The following is a 22,119-nucleotide window of genomic DNA, read 5'->3' on the forward strand; positions in this document are numbered from 1 at the left end:
GAGTTACCGTATTCGAATTCAGCCATAAATAACAAGTATTAATCTATTTTTAATGATTACCCAATTTTCGTCCGAGACCCGTTTATTGCGTACCGGGCTACTGACACTCTCAATTGTCTTCTTCTGCTTCTCAAAATTTTTGTAGCCGCTTTATCTGACCTAAGGACCGTATTTTTTACAGACATTTTGTTCCGGAAACCTATAATCTTGAAATTCTGTATTATACACATTAATTTGAGCCGTTTGAGAGGTCGTACCAGGTCATCTTCTTTTTCTCCCAGTTTTTCTACCACGTACCCGAGGTCGCTTCATGAGTATACCGTATACAATTTTAGCCCTAAATAACAAGTATTCATCTGTTATTAAGGATTACCCGATATTCGTTCGAGAATCGTTTAGTGTGTATCGGCACCCTCAGTTCTCCTCTGTTGCTTCTCAAAATTTGTGTGGCTGCTTTATCTGACCCGAGGGAATCGACTGTATTATTTACAGAAATTCCTGTTCCGGAAACCTGAAATCCTGAAAACCATGTATTATAAACTTAAATTTAAGCAGTTTGTAAGGTCGTACCGTGTCATATTTTTTTTTATACCACTTGTCTTAGGTATTTTCATGAGTTACTTTATTCGATTTCATCCCTAAATAGCAAGTATTCATCTATTTTTAAAGAGTACCACATTTTTCGTCCAAGATTCGTTTATCCCGTACCGGCACTCTTAAATGTTCTATGTTTCTTCTTAAAATTTATTTGACTTCTTTATCTGGCTCAAGGAACCGTGTGTATGATTTATGTACATTTTTTTCTGGGACCTTAAATCCCGAGAACCGTGTATTATAAACTTAAATTTGAGCTGTTTGAGAGGTCGTATCAGGTCATGTTTCTTTTCCTCCCAATTTTCCTATCACGTACCCTAGGTCGCTTCATGAGTTACCGTGTTCGATTTTTAGCTCTAAATAACAAGCATTCATCTATTTTTAAGGAGTACGTGATTTTCGTCATAGACTCTTTTATCGCGTACCGGCACCCTCAAATGTATTCTATTCCTTCTCAAAATTTGTGTGACTACTTTATCTGACCCAAGGAACCGTCCGTACGATTTACGAACATGTTTCTTCTGGAACCCTGAAATTCCAAAAATCGTGAATTAAAGCAAGTTCAATAGTGTAGCTTAGAGACTTACATACAATTTCTTAAATTGGCAAGCTAGTTGCTACACAATTGGAGATGGGCATGGAGAATGTCTTGGTTTAAGCATCAAGTTTAATGAAGCTAGTTGTTTAAATGGGCCCACTATCACAAATCAACTAATAGAAAATTAGCTAAATCAATTTAGGTTTGATTTATTCTTAATTTTTTATTTATTTAACAAAAGTAAAGCTAGAAAGTTATAACTTACCATTGGAATGGTTTAGTATCTTAAAAAGGTTGTATCTTAGAATATGATGTGGAATTGCCAAGCTAGAAAGTTATAGCTCACCATTGGACTTGCACTTATACACTTAAATTTGAGCCGTTCGGGGGCGTATTAGGTCATTATTTCTTTTCCCCCCAATTTTTCTACCACGTGCCTGAGATCGCCTCATGAGTTATCGTATTCGATTTCAGCCCTAAATAACAAATATTAATCTATTTTTAAGGATAACCCGATTTTCGTCCAAGACTCGTTTATCGTGTTCCGGTACCCTCAATTGTCCTCTGTTGCTTCTCAAATTTTGTGTGCCTGCTTTATCTGACCTGAGGAATTGACCGTATGATTTATAGACATTTTTGTTCTGGAAACCTGAAATCTTGAAATCCGTGTATTATACACTTAAATTTGAGCCATTTGAGAGCTCGTACTAGGTCATGTTTCTTTTCTTGCCACTTTCTCTGCCACGTGCCCGAGGTCTCTTCATGAGCATGTTGTATTCGATTTCAACACTAAATAACAAGTATTCATTGTTGAGTCCTCCGCAGCGGGCTTATAGAATTAGGTGCATGAGACCGGCCCACAAGCAAGTGAGGTTCCATTCTAAAAACAATTGGTGATAGGAGGAGTAGCCCACTTACTTATATGCTAGTCTCTTCACTGTTTTTCTACTGATGCTGGATAATACCCCTCACACACATATGGAAAGAGACCTCAACAATCTCCCCCTTTCACATGTGTGTGCCGAAACTCCCCATCACTTGGCGCTTCTCCTCACTCAACACAACCCCGTGTGGCGCTACTCCGCACCTAACACAACCCCGTGTCGAGCCGACCAGGCTACTCCGCACGAAGCTACTGCGCATCTCTTGTCAACCAAGGGAGAGAGTCCAATGGTGTTGCTACTCCGCAACCACGACGCTACTCCGCGCCATCTCAAGTACCGTCACCACATCGCACCTTGCGGTCCCAAGCCAAACCGTCGGCTTTCATACCACTTGTTGAGTCCTCCACAACGGGCTTATACAATTAGTTGCATGAGACCGGCCCACAAGAAAGTGAGGTTCCATTCTAAAACCAATTGGGGTAGGAGGAGTAGCCCACTTACTTATAAGCTAGTCTCTTCATTGTTTTTCTACTAATGTGGGACAATACCCCCTCACACACATATGTGAAGAGACCTCAACATTCATCAATTTTTAAGGATTACCCAATTTTCATCTGAAACTCGTTTATCCAGGCCTCAATTGTCCTCTATTGCTTCTTAAAATTTGTATGGCTACTTTATCTGACCCGAGGAATCGACCGTATGATTTACATGCTCTTTTTTCCGGGAACTTGAAATCACAAAAACAGTGAATTATACACTTTAATTTGATCATTTGTGAGGTCGTACCGGCTCATGTTTATTTTTCTACCAGTTTTTATATCACGTGTCTAGGGTCGTTTAGTGAGTTACCGTATTCGATTTCAGCGCTAAATAACAAGTATTCATCTATTTTTAAGGATTGCCCAATTTTTGTCCGAGACTCGTTTATCGCGTACCGACACAATAATATGTCCTCTGTTTCACCTAAAAATTTCCGTGACTTCTTTATCTGACCCGAGGAACAGTCTGAATGATTTACGGACACTTTTGTTATGTGACCTTTAAATCACGAAAACTGTATATTATACACTTAAATTTGAACCGTTTGGGAGGTCGTATCATGTCATGTTACTTTTCCTCCCAGTGTTTTTTTACCACGTGCCCGAGGTCGCTTCATGAGTTACCGTATTCAATTTCAGCCCTAAATAACAAGTATTCATCTATTTTTAAGGAGTACCACATTTTCACCTAAGACTCGTTTATCCCGTACCGACACACACAAATGTGCCCTGTTTCTACTCAAAATTTCTGGGACTTCTTTATCTGACCCGATGAACTTTTTGTATGATTTACGGACATTTTTATTCCGCAACCTTGAAATCTCGATAATCGTGTATTATACACTAAAATTTGAGTCGTTTGGGAGGTCGTAGCATTTTATGTTACCTTTTCTCCTAATTCTTATATCACGTACCCGAGATTATTTTATTTCGTACCTGATGCTGCATTTTGTATAGTCTTTTTAAGTCTTTTATGCACGTATTTCTATGCGATTCTCGTAGTTATATATTGTGAAATTCCCCGAATAGTCTACTTTGGTTCGTTTGGCTATCCTTATAGGAATGGACCTGAATGAAGCATAATCTAGCCTTTTATTGACCCTTTAGCATGCATTTATGGAGATGGAAGAATTGGAGCGGAATTACTATTGCCTCGAGATGCGTGAAGTCGCCTTGGAAGATAAATTTTACGTCCCTTGGCCTATTTAAGTGGTAATCCACTCGATCGAGTATTCTGGTTGGCTAATGTGCTCGATCGAAAGCTTGTAGATGGTGAACAGTCCTCGATCGAGACCCTGCTGAGCTCGATCGAGAGGTGGCATAATGGAGGTCCTCGATCGAGTAGTCCAAGTACTCGATCGAGAGGTATTTATTGGGAAGTGTTCGATCGAGAAGAATTAGTTGCTCTATCGAACACTTTTCTATCTAAATGAGAGATTTTATCGCGTGAACTTATTTATTTTATTAAGTAGCGTGTTTAATAAATATCTTTTCTATATAAAGGAAAGACGTCATTAGGTTTAGGTTATCTATCATATCTCATACTTTACTCTTAATCATTCAGTAGACATTGCTCTATATTTTCGGATCCAAACTTTTGTAATCTCTCATACTCTTTTCTATTCAATTTAATTCCTTTTGCATACTTTAATTATTGTTCTTTAAATTATGTTTTTATTATTATTGTTATTAAGTATATGCAATTTCTCTTTATACATCTTAATATCATGTTTTCTATTATTTCAATAATCATTGTTAGTTTCGTCATGAATATGCGTAGCTAAATCCCTTGTTGCTAGGATTAGGGGAGCCATGATAGTAAAGCAGTGATGTTATAATCAGATTAGGAGGTTTATATGTGGGAATTGATTCATAGAAATATAATTGTAATTATTTAGTAGAGTGCACGCTTCTAAACTAGTTAACCCGGTTAAATTCAGACCTAGATCTGAAGATTGGAGTGAATAGACTTGCTATGAACAATAAACTACTCTAACGAGGGCGAAAGCTAAGTTAGTAGTATTTTTGGGTGGATAGCGAATCGGAAGGACCTTTCCTTTACCCTTCTCACATTAGACCGACTGACCTTACCTTCAGCAGAATTGTGTGATATCATGGTGAACCGACATCCTGGCATTTCTCTCTTTATTTGATCATTCCCTTTTTCGTCTTTTCCTCTTTGTTGTTCTCTCTCTGCTTTATTTTTAGTTCAGTAGTTTAGAAATTAAATCAAAAACCCCAATTTGTGACCGTGACATACTAGAATAACAAGTAGATACAATAGCCTCCCTGTGGAGTACGATACCCGACTTACCTCTGCTATATTAGTTAGAGCCAGTTGGATTATTTTTTATTGGGTTGCGACAACCGTGTCAATACCGGCACCCTCAAATATATTCTATTGCTTTTCATAATTTGTGTGGCTATTTTATCTGACCCGAGGAACCGTCCGAATGATTTACAGATATTTTTATCCCGGGACCCTAAAATCCTGAAACCGTGTGTGATACAATTAAATTTGAGCCGTTTGGGAGGTCGTATCAAGTCATGTTTCTTATCCTCCCAGTTTTTCTATCATGTGTTCGGGGTCTCTTCATGAGTTACCGTATTCGAATTCAGCCCTAAATAACAAGTATTCTCTATTTTTAAGGATTACTCGATTTTCGTCCAAGACTCGTTTAACGTGTACCGGCACCCTCAATTGTCTTCTATTTCTTCTCAAAATTTGTGTGGCTGCTTTATCTGACTTGAGGAATCGACCGTATAATGTACGGCCATTTTTGTTCTAGGAAACTGAAATCCCGAAAACCGTGTATTATACGCTTAAATTTGAGCCGCTTGTGAGGTCGTACCAGGTTATGTTTCTTTTTCCACCAGATTTTCTACCACGTGTCTATGGTCACTTCATGAGTTACCGTATTCGATTTCACCCATAAATAAAAAGTATTCATCTATTTTTAAGAAGTACCACATTTTCGTCTAAGACTCGTTTATCCCATATCGGCACCATCAATTGTCCTTTGTTGCTTCTCAAAAATTGTGTGGCTTCTTTATCTGACCTAAGCAATCAACCATATGATTTACAGACATTTCTATTCGGGGAAACTGAAATCCGAAAGCCGTGTGTTATATACTTAAATTTGAGGCGTTTGGGAGGTCGTATCAGGTGATTTTTTTCTTTCCTCCCAATTTTTCTACCACATGCCCGAGTTCGAATCACGAGTTACTGTATTCTATTTAAGCCGTAAATAACAAATATTCATCTAATTTTAAGGATTACCCAACTTTCGCCCGAGACTCGTTTATCGCGTATCGGCACTATCAAATGTCCTCTGTTTCTGCTCAAAGGTTAAGTGGCTGCTTTATCTGACCTGAGGAAGACCGTATGATTTACAAGCATTTCCGGGAACTTGAAATCCCGAAAACCGTGAATTATACACTTTAATTTGATCCGTTTGTGAGGTCGTACCGAGTCATGTTTCTTTTTCAACCAGTTTTTATACTATGTGTCAAGGGTCGTTTCATGAGTTACTGTATTCGATTTCAGCCCTAAATAACAAGTATTCTTCTATTTTTAAAGATTACCCGAGTCTCGTCCGAGAGTCGTTTATTGTATACCGACACGCTCAAAGTCCGCTGTTTCATCTCAAAATTTATGTGACTTCTCTATTTGATCTGATGAACCGTCCGTATGATTTACGTACATTATTGTTCTAGGACCTTGAAATCACGAAAACCGTGTATTTTACCCTTAAATTTGAGCCGTTTGAGAGGTCGTATTAGGTCATGTTTCTTTTCCTTCCAAATTATTTACCACGTGCGTCATGTTTACTGTATTCGATTTCAGCCCTAAATAACAAGTATCAATCTATTTTTAAGGGGAGCTTAATTTCGTCCGAAACTCATTTATCGCGTATCGGCAACCTCAAATGATTTCTGTTGCTTCTCTAAATATGTATGGCTACTTTATCTAACTCAAAAAACCGTCCGTTTGATTTACATGCATTTTTTTGCGGGAACCCGAAATCCTGAAAACCGTGAATTTATTTAGGACTCAAATCGAATAGGTCAACTCTAAAAATGAACTCGGACGCGTGGTAGAAAAATCGGGAAAAATAGAAACAGGGTCCGGTACGACCTCCCAAACGGCTCAAAATAAAGTGTTAATACACAGTTTTCGTGTAATACTACGGTTTTATGAGTCTCTGGGTACTCTATCGAGTGGGCCTTACTCTGTCAAGTAAGGGTGGTTTGCAGTTTAAAATAGTTTCTGACCTGTTGGGTACTCGATCGAGTAACCTTGATACTCGATCGAGTAAGGGGGGCACTCGATCGAGTACCTCAGCTACTCGATCGAGTAGCCGGTTTACGGGGTGATGATTTGTCGGGTTTTGTTAATAATGCGATTGAATATATATAAACAACTCCGTCACTTCCTTAATACATTTTATCAAACCTAATTACGTTCAAAGAGAAAACAAACTACGTTCTTCGCATCAATCACATTATTGACAAATCCCGGAGCTTGAGAGGTCGGATTTCATCGTTCTTTACATCTTTGTGATCCTTGCGTCGAGGGTAAGATCTACGTATCGAATTTGTTATATTTAATTAAGTTTCGTTAAACCCTAATTTTGGGAATTGGGGATTTGTGTTAGTTTTGTGATTGTTAGTAATTATGTGATTATATGTTAGGAGGAGGATTCATAGAAGAGGAATTTTGATACAGCTGTTGAGACTGTCTGATTGTGTTGCTGTTCCAGGTAGGGTTTCCTTACTCAGTATTAGTCCCATGATGCATTATTGGTGTTTGTGATTGTTGAATGTTATCGTATTGGTATTGTGACGGTTGTTGATTGATTGCTGTTTGATGGTTGTGATTGTTTGTCTCTGGTTCTCGAGATGCGTTCTTGGCTGAGTGGAGTCACTTGCGGGAGTGGTTTCACGCCCTAGTTTTGCCCTCCGTGGAACCCGCCACGGGAGGGGATGTGCACATTAATGGGACAGGGTTATCGCTCGGTATGATGAGCGGGGATTTGGTGGGTACGGCTGCGGTCCCCCACTGGCAGGGCTGGTCCAATGGACAGTCGGTGACGGAGATTGATTGGAGTGGGTGTGATTGTGTGTGTGACCGTTTGAGCTGTGTTGTTTGTTGTGTGTTGTTGGATTATATAAATTGTGTGATTAGTACTGACCCCGTTTAATGTTTTAAAAACTGTGGTGATCCATTCGGGGGTGCTGAGCAGTTATTGAGCAGGTATGATTGATGCGCATGGGACAGCTGGGATGAGTCATCACGTTGCAGTTAGAAGTCTTCCGCTGTGTCAGACGATGTCTAGTAGCTTTGATAGTTTTATCAGTAGACAGTTTGAGTACCTTGTATTTCCTTTTGACAGTTTTGGTTTTGATCATGTAATCACTTAAACTTATTTAATAAAGTACGTTTCGTTATTGTCTTATGATTATTGCCTCGGGTAACCGAGATGGTAGCACTTCCATGCCTTAGGTGGTCCTGGTAAGGCACTTGGAGTATGGGGGTGTTACATTTCGAGATTACAGAGTCCGGGAATAAAATTCTCCGGAAATCATACAGAAGGTTCCTCGGATCAGCTAATGCGGCCATTAAAATTTTGAGGAGCAACGGAGGACATTTGGGGGTTCTGGTATGCGATAAACCAACATTCGTCGAACCTCGGATAATCGTTAAAAATAGATTAATACTCGTTGTTTTAGACTGAAGTTGAATAGGCCAACTCTTGAAATTAACTCGCACACGTGGTAGAAACCTAGTGAAAGAGAAACAGCGTCCGATACGACCTCCGAAACGGTTAAAAATGAAGTGTATATAGTACACGGTTTTCGGGATTACAGGGTCCCGGAACAAAATATTCCGAAATCACACAAAAGGTTCATCGGATCAGATAAGGCGACCTCACAAAATTTGAAGAGTAACGGAGGACATTTGGGGGTGCCAGTATGCTATAAACCAGTATTTGTAGAACCTCAGATAATCGTGAAAAACGGATTAATACTCGTTATTTGGGACTGAAATCAAATAAGTCAACTCTTGAAATGAAATCGGACACGTGGTAGAAAAATCCGAAAAAATAGAAACAGGGTCCGGCACGACCTCCCAAACGGTTCAAATTGATTGTATAATACACGATTTTCGGGATTACAGAGTCCCGGAACAAATTCCTCCGGAAATCATATAGAAGGTTCCTCGGATCAGATAAAGCGGCCACACCAAATTTGAGGAGTAACAGAGGACATATGGGGTGTCGGTATGCGATAAACCAGCATTCGTCAAACCTCAAATACTCGTGAAAAATGGATTAATACTCGTTATTTGGGACTGAAATCGAATAGGTCAACTCTTGAAATTAACTCGGACACGTGGAAGAAATATTGGAAAAAATAGAAACAGGATCCGGTACGACTTCCCAAACGGTTCAAATTGAATTGTTAATACACGGTTTTCGGGATTAAAGGGTCCCGGAAAAAAATTCTCCGGAAATCACATAGAAGGTTCCTCGGATCAGCTAATGCGGCCAGAAAAAATTTGAGGAGCAACGGAGGACATTTGGGGGGTTCCGGTATGCGATAAACAAGCATTCGTCGAAACTCGGATAATCGTTAAAAATGGATTAATACTGGTTATTTTGGACTGAACTTGAATAGGTCTACTAATGAAATGAATCGGACACGTGGCAGAAAAACCGAGTGAAAGAGAAACAGCGTCCGATACGACGTCCAAAACAATTCAAATTGAAGTGTATAGTACACGGTTTTTAGGATTACAAGGTCCCGAAACAAAATCCTCCGGAAATCACACAAAGGTAAACTCTTGAAATGAACTCGGACACGTGGTAAAAAGCCGAGTGAAAGAGAAACAGTGTCCGATACTGAAGTAAAATGAGTCACATTAGGCATGCTTGTACCCGGTTTTGGTCTTTTGGCTGAAAAGGGGTCCAATTCAAAATCCACTTAAGAACAAGAGGCATTTCAGGGTCAAGAGATCTTCTATGATGAGTTAAGAGTACTTTTATCTAGGAGTTTATGTCTTGGGAAGGTGACAATCATAGAGAAAGGTAAGGAACAAAACCGGTGGCTCTATGGTTACACGGTTTGCCATGGCAAGTACACGGGTCACTTTCAAGTTTCCCAAATTGTCCAAGACAACTTTTTGCCTCCTTTCTTACATGCTCTAACTCTTATGCACTCCTTGGCCGACCCATGTGAAGCTTTGAAGCTTGATTAATAATCATTGTCCTCATTAGTTTACCTTCTTATTTTATTTTAAGATTTTCAACTTGTGTAAGAACTTTGTGTAAGGCTTAGGGCCACCTTTTGTCCCGGAACAAAATCCTCCGGAAATCACACAGAAGGTTCCTCGGATCAGATATGGTGACCTCACAAAATTTGAAGAGTAACACAGGACATTAAGGGGTGTCGGTATGCGATAAACCGCCATTCGCCGAACCTCGGATAATCGTGAAAAATGGATTAATACTCGTTATTTGGGACTGAAATCGAATAGGTCAATTCTTGAAATGAACTTGGACACGTTGTAGAAAAATCGGGAAAAATAGAAACAGGGTCCGGTACGACCTCCCAAACGGTTCAAATTGAAGTGTATACACGGTTTTCGGGGTTACAGGGTCCCGGAACAAAATCCTCAAGAAATCACAGAGAAGGTTCCTCGGATAAGATAAAGCGGCCACACCAAATTTGAGGAGTAACAGAGGTCTTTTGGGGGTGTCGCTATGCAATAAACCAACATTCCTCGAACCTCAAATACTCGTGAGAAATGGATTAATACTTGTTATTTGGGATTGGAATCGAATAGGTCTACTCTTGAAATGAACTTAGACACGTGGTAGAAAAACCGGGAAAAATAGAAACATGTTCCAGTACGACCTCCCAAACGGCTCAAAATAAAGTGTATAATACACGATTTCGGGATTACAGGGTCCAGGAACAAAATTCTCCGGAAATCACGCAAAAGGTTCCTCGTATCAGCTAATGCGCCAGAAAAAATTTGAGGAACAACGGAGGACATTTGGGGGTGCCGGTATGCGATAAACCACCATTCGTCGAACCTCGGATACTCGTGAAAAATGGATTAATACACGTTATTTGGGACTGAAATCGAATAGGTCAACTCTTGAAATGAACTCGGACACGTGGTAGAAAAATCGGGGAAAATAGAAACAAGGTCCTGTACGACCTCCCAAATGGTTCAAATAGAAATGTATAATACTTGGTTTTCGCGACAAAATCCTCTGGAAATCACACAGAAGGTACCTCGGATCAGATAAAGCGGCCACACCAAATTTGAGAAGTAACGGAAGACATTTGAGGTTGCCGGTATGCGATAAACTAGCATTCGTCGAACCTCGGATAATCGTGAAAAATGGATTAATACTCGTTATTTGGGACTGAAAGTGAATAGGTCAACTCTTGAAATGAACTCGGACACATCGTAGAAAAATCGGTAAAATGAGATACATGGTCCTGCACGACCTCCCAAACTGCTAAAATTGAACTGTATAATACACGGTTTTCGGGGTTACAGGGTCTCAAAACAAAAGCCTCCGGAAATCACACAGAAGGTTCCTCGTATTAGATAAATCGGCAACACCAGATTTGAGGAGTAACAGAGGACATTTGGGGGAGCCGGTATGCGATAAACCAGCATTCGTCGAACCTCAAATACTCGGGAAATATGGATTAATACTCGTTATTTGGGACTGAAATCGAATAGATCAACTCTTGAAATGAACTCGGACACATGTAAGAAAAATAGGGAAAAATAGAAACACGGTCCGGTACGACCTCCCAAACGGGTCAAATTGAAGTGTATATAATAAACGGTTTTCGGGATTATAGGGTCCCAGAACAAAATCCTCCGGATATCACACAGAAGGTTCCACGGATCAGATAGAGCGGCCACACCAAATTTGAGGAGTAACAGACGACATTTGGGGATGCCGGTATGCGATAAACCAGCATTCGTCGAACCTCAAATACTTGTGAAAATTGATTAATACTCGTTATTTGGGACGGATATCGAATAGGTCAACTCTTGATATGAACTCGGACACGTGGCATAAAATTCAGGAAAAATAGAAATTGGGTCCGGTACGACCTCCCAAACTGCTCAAAATAAAGTGCATAATACATAGTTTTTGGGATTACAGGATCCCGGAACAAAATCCTCCGGAAATCACACAGAAGGTTCCTCGGATCAGATAAAGCGGCCACACCAAATTTGAGGAGTAACGGATGACATTTAGGAGTGTCGGTATGCGATAAACAAGCATTCGTCATACCTCAAATACTTGTGAAAAATGGATTAATACTCGTTATTTGGGACTGAAATCGGGTCAACTCTTGAAATGAACTCGGACACGAGGTAGAAAAATTAGGAAAATTAGACAGGGTCCGGTATGACCTCCCAAACGACTCAAATTTAAGTGTATAATGCACGGTTTTCGGGATTACATGGTAGTGGAACAAAATTCGGAAATTACACAGAAAGTTCCGCGGATCAGGTAATGCGGCCAGAAAAAATTTGAGGTGCAACGGAGGACATTTGGGGGGTGCCTGTATGCGACAAACCAACATTCGTCGAACCTCAGATAATCGTGAAAAATTGATTAATATTCATTATTTGGGACTGAAGTTGAATAGGTCAACTCTTGAAATGAACTCAGACACGTGGTAGAAAAACCGAGAGAAAGAGAAACAACCTTCGATACGACCTCCGAAACAGTTCAAATTGAAGTGTATAAATTCACGGTTTTCGAGACTTTGGGGTCCCAGAACAATATCCTCCGAAAATCATAGAGAAGGTTAATTGGATCAGATAAGGTGACCTCATTAAAGTTGAAGAGTAACGGAGGACATTTGGGGGTGCCGGTATGCGATAAACCAGCATTCGTCGAGCCTCGTATACTCGTGAAAAATGGATTAATACTCGTTATTTGAGACTGAAATCGAATAGGTCAACTCTTGAAATGATCTTGGACACGTGGTATAAAAATCGGGAAAAATAGAAACAAGGTCCGGTACGACCTCCCAATCGGCTCAAAATAAAGTGTTTAATACACGGTTTTCGGGATAACAGGGTCCCGGAACAAAATTTTCCGGAAATCACATAGAAGGTTCCTCGGATCAGCAAATGGGGCGAGCAAAAATTTGAGGAGCAACGGAGGATATTTGGGGGGTGCCGGTATGCGATAAACCAGCATTCGTCGAACCTCGGATAATCGTTAAAAATGGATAAATAACCGTTATACTTCATAAAGTTAAATAGGTTAACTCTTGAAATGAACTCGGACACGTGCTAGAAAAACCGAGAGAAAAAGAAACAAAGTTCGATACGACCTCCGAAACGGTTCAAATTGAAGTGTATTAATGCACGGTTTTCGGGGTTAGAGGGTCTCGGAACAAAATCCTCCGGAAATCACACAGAAAGTTCCTCATATCAGATAAAGCGGCCACACCCAATTTGAGGAGTAATGGATGACATTTAGGGGTGCCGATATGCGATAAACCAGCATTCGTCGAACCTCAAACACTCGTGAAAAATGGAATAATACTCGTTATTTGGGACTGAAATCGAATAGGTCAACTCTTGAAATGAACTCGAACACGTGGTATATAAATCGGGAAAAATAGAAACAGGGTCCGGTACGACCTCCGAAACGTTCAAATTGAAGTGTATAAATACACAGTTTTCGGGATTATAGGGGCCCGGAACAAAATCCTGCGAAAATCATTGAGAAGGTTTCTCGGATCACATATGGTGACCTCACAAAATTTGAAGAGTAACTGAGGAGATTTGGGGGTGCCGATATGTGATAAACTAGCATTCGTCGAACCCCGGATTATCGTGAAAAATGGATTTATACTCGTTATTTGGGACTGAAATCGGGTCAACTCTTGAAATGAACTCACACACGAGGTAGAAAAATCGAGAAAATTAGAAACAGGGTCGGGTATGACCTCCCAAACGACTCAAATTAATTATAAAATGCACGGTTTTCGGGATTACAGGGTCTCGGAACAAAATTCTCAAAAAACTACACAGAAAGATCCTCGAATTAGGTAATGCGGCCAGAAAAAATATGAAGAGCAACGGAGGACATTTGAGGGGTGCCGGTAGCGATAAACCAGTATTCGTCGAACCTCGGATAAACGTGAAAAATGGATTAATACTCGTTATTTAGGACTGAAGTAGAATAGGCCAATTCTTGAAATGAACTCGGACACGTGGTAGAAAAATAGGTAGAAAGAGATACAAGGTCCGGCACAACCTCCCAAACTGCTCAAATTGTAGTGTTACATGGTTTTCGGGGTTATAGTGTCCCAAAACAAAATCCTCCGGAAATCACACAAAAGGTTACTCGGATTAGATAAAGCGGCCACACCAAAGTTGAGAAGTAACAGAGGACATTTGGGAGTGCCGGTATGAGATAAACCAGCATTCGTCGAACCTCTAATACTCGTGAAGAATGGATTAATACTCGTTATTTGGGACTGAAATCGAATGGGTTTACTCTTGAAATGAACTCGGACACGTGGTACAAAAATCGAGAAAATAGAAACAGGGTCCGGTACGACCTCCCAAATGGCTTAAAATAAAGTGTATGATACACGGTGTTCAGGTTTACAGGGTCCCGGAACAAAATTCTCCTGAAATCACACACGATGTTTCACGGATCAGCGAATGCGGCCAGAAAAAATTTGAGTAACAACGGAGGACATTTGAGGGGTGCCAGAATGCGATAACCCAGCATTCTTCGAACCTCGGATAATCGTTAAAAATGGATTAATACTCGTTATTTTGGACTGAAGTTGAATAGGTCAACTCTCGAAATAAACTCGGACATGTGGAAGAAAAATCGGTAGAAAGAGATACAGGGTCCGGCACGACCTCCCAAACTGCTCAAATTCAAGTGTATAACACACGTTTTCGGGGTTACAAATTGGTCCTCAGATTAGATAAAGCGGCCACATCAAATATTAGGAGTAACAGAGGACATTTTGGGGTGGCGGTTTGTGATAAACAGGGTCCAGTACGAACTCCCAAATGGCTCAAAAAAAATGTATAATACACGGTTTTCGGGATTAGAGGGTCCCGGAACAAAATCCTGCGGAAATCACACAGAAGGTTCCTCAGATCAGATAAGGTGTTCTCACAAAATTTGAAGAGTATCGGAGGACATTTTGGGGTGCCGGTATGCGATAAACCAGCATTCTTCCAACCTCGGATAATCTTGAAAAATGGATTAATACTGGTTATTTGGGACTGAAGTCGAATAGGTTAACTCTTGAAATGAACTCGGACACGTGGTATAAAAATCCGGAAAATTAGAAACTAGGTCCGGTACGACCTCCCAAACGGTTCAAATTGAAGTGTATGATACACGGTTTTCGGGATTAATAATTCCTCGGGACAGATAAAGCGGCCACACCAAATTTGAGGAGTAACGGAGGACATTTGGGAGTGCCAGTATGCGATAAACCAGCATTCGTCGAATCTCGAAATATCGTGAAAAATAGATTAATACTCGTTATTTGGAACTGAAATCGAATAGGGCAACTCTTGAAATGAACTCGGACACGTGGTAGAAAAATCGGGAAAAATAGAAACAGGGTCCGTTAAGACCTCCCAAATGATTCAAATTGAAGTGTAATACACGGTTTTCGGGATTACAGAGTCCCGGAACAAAATCCTCGGGAAATCACACAGAAGGTTCATCTGATCAGATAAAGCGGCCACACCAAATTTTAGGAGTAACAGAGGACATTTGGGAGTGCCGGTATGCGATAAACCAGCATTCGTCGAATCTCGGATAATCGTGAAAAATAGATTAATAATCGTTATTTGGGACTGAAATCGAATAGGTCAACTCTTGAAATGAACTCGGACACATGGTAGAAAAATCGGGAAAAATAGAAACATGGTCCATTAAGACCTCCCAAATGGTTCAAATTGAAGTGTAATACACGGTTTTCGGGATTACTGGGTCCCGGAACAAATCCTCCTGAAATCACACAGAAAGTTCCTCGGATCAGATAACGCGACCACACCAAATTTGAGGAGTAACGGCGGACATTTGGGAGTGCCGGTATGCAATAAACCAGCATTCGTCGAACCTCGGATAATCGTGAAAAATAAATTAATACTCATTATTTGGGACTGAAATCAAATAGGTCAATTCTTGAAATGAACTCGGACACGTGGTAGAAAAATCAGGAAAAATAGAAACATGGTCTAGTACGACTTCCAAACGGTTCAAATTGAAGTGTATAATACACGGTTTTCGGGATTACGGGGTCCGGAACAAAATCCTCCAGGAAATCGATAGAAGGCTCCTCGGATCAAATAAGGTTACCTCATAAAATTTTAAGAGTAACGGAGGACATTTGGGGGTGTCGGTATGCGATAAACCAGCATTCATCGAACGTCAGATAATCGTGAAAAATGGATTAATACTCGTTTTGGGACTGAAATCGAATAGGACAACTCTTAAAATGAACTCGGACACGTGGTAGAAAAATCGGGATAAATAGAAACAGGGTCCGTTAAGACCTCCCAAATGGTTCAAATTGAAGTGTGATACACTGTTTTCGGGATTACTGGGTCCCAGAACAAAATCCTCCAGAAATCAAACAGAAGGTTCCTCGGATAAGATAAGGTAACCTCACAAAATTTGAAGAGTAACGGAGGACATTTGAGGGTGCTGGTTTGCGATAAACCAGCATTCGTCAAAACTCGGATAATCGTGAAAAAATGGATTAATACTCGTTATTTGGGACTGAAATCGAATAGGTCAACTCTTGAAATAAACTCGGAAACGTGGTAGAAAAATCGGGAAAAATAGAAGCAGGGTCCAGTACGACCTCCCAAACGGTTCAAATTGAAGTGTATAAATATACGGTTTTCGGGATTACAGGGTCCCGAAACAAAATCCTCTAGAAATCACACAGAAGGTTCCTCGGATTAAATAACGCGGCCACACCATATTTGAGGAGTAACGGCGGACATTTGGGAGTGCCGGTATGCGATAAACCAGCATTCGTCGAACGTCGGATAATCGTGAAAAATAAATTAATACTCGTTATTTGGAACTGAAATCGTATAGGTCAACTCTTAAAATGAACTCGGACACGTGGTAGAAAAATCAGGAAAAATAGAAACATGGTCTGGTACGACTTCCCAAACGGTTCAAATTGAAGTGTATATAATACACGGTTTTCGGGATTACAGGATCCCGAAACAAAATCCTCCGGAAATCACATAGAAGGTTCCTCGGATAAAGTAAGGTTACCTCACAAAATTTGAAGAGTTACAGAGGACATTTGAGAGTGATGGTATGCGATAAACCAGCAATCGTCGAACCTCAGATAATCGTGAAAAATAGATTAATACTCGTTATTTGGGACTGAAATCGAATAGGTCAACTCTTGAAATGAACTCGGACACGTGGTATAAAAATCAGGAAAATTAGAAACGGGGTCCGGTACGACCTCCCAAATGGTTCAAATTGAAGTGTATGAAACACGGTTTTCGGGATTAATACTCGTTATTCGAGAAATCACACAGAAGGTTCCTCGGACCAGATAAAGCGGCCACACCAAATTTTAGGAGTAACAGAGGACATTTGGGAGTGCCGGTATGCGATAAACCAGCATTCGTAGAATCTCGGATAATCGTGAAAAATAGATTAATACTCGTTATTTGGTACTGAAATCGAATATGTTAACTCTTGAAATGAACTCGGACACGCGAAAGAAAAATCGGGAAAAATAGAAACAGGGTCCGTTAAGACCTCCCAAATGGTTCAAATTGAAGCGTAATACACGGTTTTCGGGATTACTGGGTCCCAGAAAAAAAATCCCCCAGAAATCACTCAGAAGGTTCCTCGGATAAGATAAGGTGACCTCACAAAATTTGAAGAGTAACGGAGGACAATTGAGGGTGCCGGACGCGATAAACCAGCATTCGTCGAACCTCGGATAATCGTGACAAAATGGATTAATACTCGTTATTTGGGACTGAAATCTAATAGGTCAACTCTTGAAATAAACTCAGACACGTGTAGAAAAATCGGGAAAAATAGAAGCAGGGTCCGGTATGACCTCCCAAATGCATCAAATTGAAGTGTAATACACGGTTTTCGGGATTACTGGTCCCGGAACAAATCCTCCAGAAATCACATAGAAGGTTCTTCGGATCAGATAAGGTGACCTCACAAAATTTGAAGAGTAACAGAGGACATTTGAGGGTGCCGGTATGCGTTAAACCAGTATTCGTCGAAGCTCGGATAATCGTGAAAAATGGATTAATAATCGTTATTTGGGACTGAAATCGAATAGGTCAACTCTTGAAATGAACTCGGACACGCGGTAGAAAAATCGGGAAAAATAGAAACAGGGTCCGTTAAGACCTCCCAAATGGTTCAAATTGAAGTGTAATACACGGTTTTCGGTATTACTGAGTCCAGGAACAAATCCAACAGAAACCACACAGAAGGTTCCTCGGATCAGATAAGGTGAACTCACAAAATTTGAAGAGTAACGGAGGATATTTGAAGGTGCCGGTATGCGATAAACAAGTATTCGACGAACCTCGGATAATCGTGAAAAAATGGATTAATACTCGTTATTTGGGACTGAAATCGAATAGGTCAACTCTTGAAATGAACTCGGACACGTGGTATATAAATCGGGAAAAATAGAAGCAGGGTCCGGTACGACCTCCGAAACGTTCAAATTGAAGTGTATAAATACACAGTTTTCGGGATTATAGGGGCCCGGAACAAAATCCTGCGAAAATCATTGAGAAGGTTTCTCGGATCACATATGGTGACCTCACAAAACTTGAAGATTAACTGAGGAGATTTGGGGGTGCCGATATGTGATAAACCAGCATTCGCCGAACCCCGGATTATCGTGAAAAATGGATTTATACTCATTATTTGGGACTGAAATCGGGTCAACTCTTGAAATGAACTCACACACGAGGTAGAAAAATCGAGAAAATTAGAAACAGGGTCGGGTATGACCTCCTAAACGACTCAAATTAATTATAAAATGCACGGTTTTCGGGATTACAGGGTCTCGGAACAAAATTCTCAAAAAACTACACAGAAAGATCCTCGAATTAGGTAATGCGGCCAGAAAAAATATGAAGAGCAACGGAGGACATTTGAGGGGTGCCGGTAGCGATAAACCAGTATTCGTCGAACCTCGGATAAACGTGAAAAATGGATTAATACTCGTTATTTAGGAATGAAGTAGAATAGGCCAATTCTTGAAATGAACTCGGACACGTGGTAGAAAAATAGGTAGAAAGAGATACAAGGTCCGGCACAACCTCCCAAACTGCTCAAATTGTAGTGTTACATGGTTTTCGGGGTTATAGTGTCCCAAAACAAAATCCTCCGGAAATCACACAAAAGGTTACTCGGATTAGATAAAGCGGCCACACCAAAGTTGAGAAGTAACAGAGGACATTTGGGAGTGCCGGTATGAGATAAACCAGCATTCGTCGAACCTCTAATACTCGTGAAGAATGGATTAATACTCGTTATTTATGACTGAAATCGAATAGGTTTACTCTTGAAATGAACTCGGACACGTGGTACAAAAATCGAGAAAATAGAAACAGGGTCCGGTACGACTTCCCAAATGGCTTAAAATAAAGTGTATGATACACGGTGTTCAGGTTTACAGGGTCCCGGAACAAAATTCTCCTGAAATCACACACGATGTTTCACGGATCAACGAATGCGCCCAGAAAAAATTTGAGGAACAACGGAGGACATTTGAGGGGTGCCAGAATGCGATAACCCAACATTCTTCGAACCTCGGATAATCGTTAAAAATGGATTAATACTCGTTATTTTGGACTGAAGTTGAATAGGTCAACTCTCGAAATAAACTCGGACATGTGGAAGGAAAATCGGTAGAAAGAGATACAGGGTCCGGCACGACCTCCCAAACTGCTCAAATTCAAGTGTATAACACACGTTTTCGGGGTTACAAATTGGTCCTCAGATCAGATAAAGCGGCCACATCAAATATTAGGAGTAACAGAGGACATTTTGGGGTGGCGGTATGTGATAAACAGGGTCCAGTACGAACTCCCAAATGGCTCAAAAAAAATGTATAATACACGGTTTTCGGGATTAGAGGGTCCCGGAACAAAATCCCGCGGAAATCACACAGAAGGTTCCTCAGATCAGATAAGGTGTTCTCACAAAATTTGAAGAGTATCGGAGGACATTTTGGGGTGCCGGTATGCGATAAACCAACATTCTTCCAACCTCGGATAATCTTGAAAAATGGATTAATACTGGTTATTTGGGACTGAAGTCGAATAGGTTAACTCTTGAAATGAACTCGTACACGTGGTATAAAAATCCAGAAAATTAGAAACGAGGTCCGGTACGACCTCCCAAACGGTTCAAATTGAAGTGTATGATACACGGTTTTCGGGATTAATAATTCCTTGGGACAGATAAAGCGGCCACACCAAATTTGAGGAGTAACGGAGGACATTTGGGAGTGCCAGTATGCGATAAACCAGCATTCGTCGAATCTCGAAAAATCGTGAAAAATAGATTAATACTCGTTATTTGGAACTGAAATCGAATAGGGCAACTCTTGAAATGAACTCGGACACGTGGTAGAAAAATCGGGAAAAATAGAAACAGGGTCCGTTAAGACCTCCCAAATGATTCAAATTGAAGTGTAATACACGGTTTTCAGGATTACAGAGTCCCGGAACAAAATCCTCAGGAAATCACACAGAAGGTTCCTCTGATCAGATAAAGCGGCCACACCAAATTTTAGGAGTAACAGAGGACATTTGGGAGTGCCGGTATGCGATAAACCAGCATTCGTCGAATCTCGGATAATCGTGAAAAATAGATTAATAATCGTTATTTGGGACTGAAATCGAATAGGTCAACTCTTGAAATGAACTCGGACACATGGTAGAAAAATCGGGAAAAATAGAAACATGGTCCATTAAGACCTCCCAAATGGTTCAAATTGAAGTGTAATACACGGTTTTCGGGATTACTGGGTCCCGGAACAAATCCTCCTGAAATCACACAGAAAGTTCCTCGGATCAGATAACGCGACCACACCAAATTTGAGGAGTAACGGCGGACATTTGGGAGTGCCGGTATGCAATAAACCAGCATTCGTCGAACCTCGGATAATCGTGAAAAATAAATTAATACTCATTATTTGGGACTGAAATCAAATAGGTCAATTCTTGAAATGAACTCGGACACGTGGTAGAAAAATCAGGAAAAATAGAAACATGGTCTAGTACGACTTCCAAACGGTTCAAATTGAAGTGTATAATACACGGTTTTCGGGATTACAGGGCCCCGGAACAAAATCCTCCGGAAATCAGATAGAAGGTTCCTCGGATCAAATAAGGTTACCTCATAAAATTTTAAGAGTAACGGAGGACATTTGGGGGTGTCGGTATGCGATAAACCAGCATTCATCGAACGTCAGATAATCGTGAAAAATGGATTAATACTCGTTTTGGGACTGAAATCGAATAGGACAACTCTTAAAATGAACTCAGACACGTGGTAGAAAAATCGGGATAAATAGAAACAGGGTCCGTTAAGACCTCCCAAATGGTTCAAATTGAAGTGTGATACACTGTTTTCGGGATTACTGGGTCCCAGAACAAAATCCTCCAGAAATCAAACAGAAGGTTCCTCGGATAAGATAAGGTGACCTCACAAAATTTGAAGAGTAACGGAGGACATTTGAGGTTGCTGGTATGCGATAAACCAGCATTCGTCAAAACTCGGATAATCGTGAAAAAATGGATTAATACTCGTTATTTGGTACTGAAATCGAATAGGTCAACTCTTGAAATAAACTCGGAAACGTGGTAGAAAAATCGGGAAAAATAGAAGCAGGGTCCAGTACGACCTCCCAAACGGTTCAAATTGAAGTGTATACATATACGGTTTTCGGGATTACAGGGTCCCGAAACAAAATCCTCTAGAAATCACACAAAAGGTTCCTCGGATTAAATAACGCGGCCACACCATATTTGAGGAGTAACGGCGGACATTTGGGAGTGCCGGTATGCGATAAACCAGCATTCGTCGAACGTCGGATAATCATGAAAAATAAATTAATACTCGTTATTTGGAACTGAAATCGTATAGGTCAACTCTTAAAATGAACTCGGACACGTGGTAGAAAAATCAGGAAAAATAGAAACATGGTCTGGTACGACTTCCCAAACGGTTCAAATTGAAGTGTATATAATACACGGTTTCGGGATTACAGATCCGAAACAAAATCCTCCGGAAATCACATAGAAGGTTCCTCGGATAAAGTAAGGTTACCTCACAAAATTTGAAGAGTTACAGAGGACATTTGAGAGTGATGGTATGCGATAAACCAAAGAATCGTCGAACCTCGATAATCGTGAAAAATAGATTAATACTCGTTATTTGGGACTGAAATCGAATAGGTCAACTCTTGAAATGAACTC

Source organism: Silene latifolia, chromosome 3, assembly GCF_048544455.1.
Source record: "Silene latifolia isolate original U9 population chromosome 3, ASM4854445v1, whole genome shotgun sequence".
Taxonomy (NCBI): Eukaryota; Viridiplantae; Streptophyta; class Magnoliopsida; order Caryophyllales; family Caryophyllaceae; genus Silene; species Silene latifolia.